This window comes from Nematolebias whitei, chromosome 18 (assembly GCF_014905685.2).
Source record: "Nematolebias whitei isolate Nwh7 chromosome 18, NemWhi1, whole genome shotgun sequence".
NCBI classification, from domain to species: domain Eukaryota; kingdom Metazoa; phylum Chordata; class Actinopteri; order Cyprinodontiformes; family Rivulidae; genus Nematolebias; species Nematolebias whitei.
In genome coordinates, this window is record NC_056515.1 from 7,203,867 (window position 1) to 7,211,713 (window position 7,847).

Sequence of the window (7,847 nt, forward strand, 5' to 3'; positions counted from 1 at the left end):
AGGAGATGATTGTGGACTTCAGAAGGAACAAAAACACCTACACCCCCCTGAACATAAGAGGATATGCGGTGGAAGTGGTCTCCAGCTACAAGTACTTGGGTGTACACATGAATGACAACCTCAGCTGGAGCAACAACACCACCAGCCTGATCAAGAAAGCTCATCAGAGATTCTACTTCCTCAGACGGCTGAGGCGAGCTGGTCTGGGAAGCTCAGTCCTCACCTCCTTCTACAGGTGTGCAGTGGAGAGCATCCTGTGCTCGAGCATCAATGTGTGGCATGGAGGCTGCACAGCTGCAGAAAGAAAAGCTTTGCAGAGAGTGGTGAAGGCTGCACAGAAATCTGTTGGAATCAGCCTCCCCACCATCACAGACATCTACACCTCCAGATGCAGGAAGAGGGCCACCTGCATCATGAAGGGCCCCACCCACCCAGCACACACACTTTTTGCCCCACTCCCCTCAAGAAGGAGGTTAAGGAGCATTAAGTGTAGAACCACTAGACTGAGGAACAGCTTCTACCCTGAGGCTGTTAGACTCATGAATCTCTAACTAGAATAATCACTGTGAAAAACCATATCATGTTGCTGCTGATCTGTTTCATGTTGCTGCTGATCTGTTTCAATGTTGATGTGTTCATGCGTGCACATCCGCTCACAGACTCATGTTCATGTTTGTGCTGATGTTCAATGTTTTATGAGTGCTTAGTGTATATTTAGTTGATGTTTTTCTTAGTTCATATCTTAGATGTTATTACTGTTTTTCTTATACATTTTATTGTTGGATGTAACTGGGACCCCGTGTACATAATTTCGCTCCACCACATGTACCACATGAGGTGCGAATGACAATAAAGAAACTCTGACTCTGACTCTGACTCTGACTCTAACAACAGAATTTCACATGCTAAGATGTGTAGCACACATATTTACTTATTTAAACAGCATGTTGTGTGTGATGTCACATTTTCTTCACAGCATGCAGATTGCCTCAAAATTGTAAATGCTTCACACTGGAGTCTGATGGAGGTCACAATCTAAAGATAATGTGCACGATCACGCAATAAAAAATGGATCTGAGCAATAAGACTTGAAGTGTAAACGTGGCCTAGAGAGAAAACGAGAAGTTCAGTAATCATGGAAGAGCTTTGAGTAGAGCCTCTGTTTCTCCACATCAAAATGAGTGAGTTGTGGTGGTTTAGGATTCTGATTAGATGTCAGGAGACCCTGAGGTAGATCTACTGTTTACTGGAGGGATTATTGCCATTCCTGTCTGGCGTGGAGATACATTTGGAACCTTCAGATGGAGCTTGTGTCTGCAATGAGCATTGAAAGGAATGTTTGCTTTCCCCTCCTGGGGAGGGGAACAGTGGCTGTGGCTGAGTGGTTAGAGCAGTCGTCCTCCAATGCGAGAGTTGGGGGTTCGAATCCAACAGCAGTCACATGTCAAAGTGTCCCTGGGCAAGATACTGAACCCATCGTTGCCTCTGATGTGTGTTCCATCGGTGTATGAATGTGATAAATCTCTGATTAGTCTCTTTAGAATGATTTGTTCAATTAACTTTGTAGAGATCTAGTAGAGTGCTGTATGAATGGGTAAATGAGGACACAGATTGTGTTGTAAAGCACTTTGAGTATCTCACTAAGATAGAAAGGCGCTATATAAGTACAGTCCATTTACCTCCTAAACCTTTTGCATCCATAACATGACCACATATAAGAGGCAGAAAATGGATGGATTTATGGTACAACCTGTAAAACAATGCTTAGGGTAAAGTTAATCCAGTATGGATCTATATATGTAAAGCCACAACATACAGTATTTGTTGATTGTATCAGTGGCAATAATTTTACCCCTGAAGACTGAGCACATTTTGAGTTATGCCTGGCATAAAAATGCTAATAAATCATGTTGGAAATAGCTTTATTTATTTATTTTTTATCCCTGAAACACGTCAAATTGTAAACTTTACAGAGGATAAAATATCTTCATCCAACCTTCTGTTCTATACATTACTTTTTTAAAGCCTTTTACAGGTTGTCAGTTGTGTGCTGTGAAAGATGTCATTGCTGCTTTGAGGTGAAACAGATGTAGTGACACTTGACCTTTGCTGTTCAGACACAAATCATTTAAATAACACCAGTCATTCTTCTTGAAAACAGCAATTCCTTTCAGTTCAACAATGACCAACTGAAAAGGCTAACTGTGGAGATGGTATAGGTTCAGGACAAGTTCAGTGATTTTGTTTGACAATTTTAACACTCAAGAAGTTTTCTGGCAGAAGAACATATTTAGACTTTACAAACATATTATACATGGATTCTACGAGTACATTTTTTTCCATCCATCCATTCTTTATCTTCCGCTTATCCGGGGTCGGGTCGCGGGGGTAGCAGTTTAAGTAGGGAGGCCCATATTTCCCTCCCCCCAGCCACTTGGGCCAGCTCCTCTGGGGGAATCCTGATAAGTTCCCAGGCCAGCCGAGAAACATAGTCCATGCAGCGTGTCCTGGGTCTTCCTTTGAGTCTCCTCCCGGTGGAACATGTCTGGAACACCTCACCAGGGAGGCGTCCAGGAGGCATCCTAACCAGATGCCCGAGCCACCTCAACTGGCTCTTCTCAACATGGAGAAGCTGCGGCTCTACTTTGAGTCCCTCCCAGATGACCGAGCTTCTCACACTATCTCTAAGGGAGAACCCAGACACCCTGCGGAGAAAACTCATTTTGGCCGCTTGTATCCGAGATCTTGTTCTTTCGGTCACAACCCAAACCTCATGACCATAGATGAGGGTAGAAACGTAGATCACCGATAAATTGAGAGCTTTGTCTTTTGACTCGGCTCTCTCTTCACCATGACAGTCCTGTACAGCGCCTGCTTCACTTATCCACCTAGTGATCTCTCGCTCCATTTTTCCCTCATTCGTGAACAAGACCCCAAGATACTTGAACTCCTCCACTTGGGGCAGGACCTCCTCCCCAACCTGGAGAGGGCACTCTACTCTTTTCCGGCTCAAGACCATGGCCTCGGATTTGGAAGCACTGATCTTCATCTCGGTTGCGCCGCACTCGGTTGCGATCCGTTCCAGCGAAACCTGTAGATCACAACCTGATGAAGCCAATAGGACCACGTCATCTGCCAAAAGCAGAGATGTGAGCCCAAGGCCACCAAAACAGGTCCGCCAAGGTGTTGAGGAATGAGACCGACTTACTGCCAACAATGCGAACCAAGCTCTGACACCGCTCATACAGGGACCTAACAGTCCGAATCAAAGGGCCTGGTACCCCATACTCCCAGAGTACCCCACACAGGGTTCCCCAAGGGACCTGGTCAAACGCCTTTTCCAAGTCCACAAAGCACATGTAGATTAGTTGAGCAAACTCCCACGCACCCTCCAGGACCTTGCTGAGGGTCCATATAAAGTCTAGGGGTGTAATGGTATGTATTTATATTGCGACATTTCAGAACAGACATTTGAGTTGGAAACTACATAATGAATGCATTAGACATACTGTAGGTTATCACCACTACCATCTTGAAGCAGGCACACATTATATTCAACATAATTTTGTCAACAGCTATGACAGGAAAAAAGGGAAGAAAGAAACAATGTGCTACATCAAAGCATGAATGGTTGGTTCAGAATAACACACAGACACCTGCCTGTTTCAAATCAGCTGTGTGGAAAAGCTCAGTCACAGAGTGATCATGAAAGGAGAGAGAAGAGTTGCAGTATGGCAAGCAGTTGTGTTATGTAATCAGTGTTTGAACTGTCTTCGATAAGTCATTTGTATATTCATCCAGTATCCTTGATAAAGTGTTACTGTCTCTTTCCAGCAATCAGCTTGACGAGAATCTAAGTTTAAACATTTTGTGGTTTATTACGTTTTTTGACATTGAACATCTTTAAATACTTCTGTTTTGTCTCAAGCAAAAGTAAAATAAACAAAATCAAACACTCCCTGGTTTTTAATGTGTCTTATTTTATTTACTTGTAATAAATTAATAGGCATCTTTCTAGAGTTTGTTAAAATTTCAGTTTTTGGTACATGACCTGTGGGTTACGTTTGCACTTCATATTGAATGAAAGTGACCTAACATAATGTTTTTAATTTCTTATATTGAAACATGACTTGTAGAGTACCACTACGCCACTATTAACATCACTTCACAACAAATTTTCCAATTTATTTTGATTCTGTAAGGGATAATGAAACTTTCAACCAATAATAATTAGATGTAAATGGTAAATGGACTGTACTTATATAGTGCCTTTCTAGCTTATTTCAAAATAAGCTGGGACAAGATAGGACGTAAAACAGAAGATACTCAAAGCACTTTACAGTACAATCTGTGTCCTCATTTACCCATTCATACAGTACTCTACTAGATCTCTACAAAGCTAATTGAACAAATCATTCTAAAGAGACTAATCAGTGCTTTTAGATCACATTCGTACACTGATGGGACACACATCAGAGGCTGTGAGAGGTTCAGTGTCTTGCCCAGTGACACTTCAGCATGTGACTGCTGGTGGATTCGAACCCCCAACTCTTGCATTGGAGGACGACTGCTCTAACCACTCAGCCACATCCGCCCCCATGTACGACTAATTCATGAAGCCAGTCATGTCACAAGTGCCATCACAGCTAAATTACTTTAGAAAACAAAAACAGGGCTCAAGTTAGTAACTTTGTCATGTTTCTGCTCCAGCCTGCCATGTTCTCCTTTCATCCATGCACTGGTTTATGTTACCAAGTCTCCGTAGTGCCTATCACCCTTCCTTCAGCTCTTCCTGCTCTGCTCACTCCATGCCACACACCCTGGTTTTCCCCTCTGCAATTACTCCTCATGTCGTTCACCAACTCACTACCCTATTTAAGTCACAGATCTTCAGTCCTCCAGTGCCAGCTTATTGAAAACCTTGTGTAAGTAAATGTCCAGCGTTCATGCCAAAGCTTTGCCTGTCTCTCATGTTTTGACCTCGTGCCTGTCGTTTGGATTCCTCACCTTACCTTGCTTTTGCCTGTTTTGGACTCTAAAATCTGACCACAGTACTGACCCTGTTTGAAATTCTAAGAAAATCTATCACCAAAATGTATCTACTTATATTTAAACCCATATGATCTACTGCATTTTAGTTACAGGATCATACTTCCGTTGAAAAAACATATGTCACATGAACATATCTATATTTAAAATCTCAAAATAAGTGGCCGATGTTGTAATAATGCTTAGTGGGATCTCATTGGGTTAGTTGATGTACAGTATGTATTGTATATAACCTAAAGTTGTCCTGGTTATGTTGAAACTGCTTAGCATGTAGTAACAATTTGATCTGCAGGTTTTAGATGTTCTCCAGCTCCAGCATACTGTTTAAAACCTTTCAAAAGATGTATTCATCATGAATGTAATACAATTAAAGATAAACTAAATAAAGGGCAAACAACCTGGGGAGGTTACTTAGATGAGAGTCAACAAACTTTAAAGAAAAAAAATAATAATCTGATTTAACTGACTCAGAATGGGAAACTTTCAGCTCCAGAACAACTGATCATAATGTGTTCATGAGGTAAAGCTGCCTAAGTGCAGCTTTGATACTTTGATTCTCATGGCAACCTAAGAAATAAGATGTAGTTGTTTTTAGCAAGTATGCTAAGACCACAGATTGTCAAATAACATGAAATAAAAATCCCATGAAATGATTGGGAACAGGCAGCACGGTGATGCAACTGGTAGAGCTGCTGTCTCTCAGCGAGCAGATTGCCCTGGTTCAAATCCTGGCTGGGAGCCTTTCTGGGTGGAGTCTGCATGTTCTCCATGTGCATGCGTGGGTTTCTCCGGGTACTGCGGTTTCTCCCACAGACCAAAAACATGCATGTTAGACTGATTGGTAACTCTAAAATGTCAGAAGGTGTGAGTGACTGAATGGTTGTTTGTCTCTATGTGTCCTTGCGATGGACTGGAGACCTGCCCAGGGTGTTCCCTGCCTCGTGCACAGTGATTGCTGGACATGGACACTAGTGAACCCTGCGACCCAAAAAAGGAAGAATCAGGTAAAAGATAATGGATGGATGGATGGATGATTGGGAACATCAGTCAATGTACTAAACTTAGGTAATGACTATCCATCCATCCATTATCTTTACCCGCTTATTCAATTTTGGGTCACGGGGGTCGCCATTGCCCATGTCCAGCAATCACTGTGCGAGGGGCGGGGTACACCCTGGACAGGTCGCAAGTCTGTCTCATTTGTCTCTATGTGGCCCTGTGATAAACAACCGTTCACTCTCTCACTCTCACCTAGGGACAATTTAGAGTTACCAATCAGACTAACATGCATGTTTTTGGTCTGTGGGAGGAAACCGGAGTACCCGGAGAAAACCCACATATGCACTGAGAGAACATGCAAACTTCACCCAGAAAGGCCCCAGACTGGGATTTAAACCAGAACGACTTTTTTGCTGAGATGTGGCAGCTATACCAACTGCACCACAGTGTCGTGTTATTTATTTGTCAGATATTGTAAACAAATTAGTGGGGCATATTTATTCAAGATAGCTTTGCAACAATGAATATTTTACTGTCCCAGAGAAGGAAGTGGAGATTAGAGCACTGTAGAGGCTGCCAGCCTCTGAAATATGCTCAGAAATTTAGCATAATTTTATTAAAGTGAAATATACACAAAGTTGTGAGTCAGTTTACTTAGGACAGGTAATATAAATGAAAAGCAGCTCTCCTATCTCATGCACCCAGTGCCCCTCATAAAGTAGCTCTCTGCAGAATTACAACACAATACAACTACTTCAATAAGTCATTAAAGCCAACTCATACATCAGCTTCACAACCTGAAGAAAGCATTACGGATATGATAAATCTCCAGTCTGATATAATTACCTGTGTCAGATTGTAGATTTATCATCATTACAACACAGTATTTGCCTGTGGCTAATAAAGGATGAATATTTTTAGTGATCAGAGAACACATTATGTCCATATGATCCAACACATTTGATGAAAGCTTTGGTGAATGTTTGGGCCCCTGCAGCACTCAAAAGTGATGTATTAAAAAAGTGATTTTTCCGAAAAACTCACATCAACAGAAAATGTATTTTGGGAAGTAACAGAAAAATGGGATGAACATAACATATGCATGTTTCTGCAAATGAGGCTATTCAGTCATTTAGAGATGAAATTTGACATGATCTACTTTTGATTTCCCGCAGTCAGGAGTACATTTATCATGTTTGTTCCCAAGTACAAACAAAAATGGAATACATTTAAAGTCAACTACAACAGAGTTTGATCAAATCACACTTTTCTACAATAGGAACAAAGAGAGATTATATATGTATATATATATATATATATATATATATATATATATATATATATATATATATGTGTGTGTGTGTGTGTATGTATATACATATATATATATATGTACATATATATGTGTATATACATATATATATGTATTTGTATATATATATATGTATATATATATATATATATACATATATATATATATGTATATAAATATATATATATACATATATACACCACACACACACACCACACACACATATATACACACACACCACACATATATTTAGACACACACACCACATACATATATATACACACAAACCACACACATATATATATATATACACACACACAAAACACACATATATACACACACACCACACAAACATATATACACACACACCACCCACACATATATATATATACAAACACATACCACACACATATATATACACACACACACCACACACAAACACACAAATATACACACACACACCACACACACACACACACACACACAC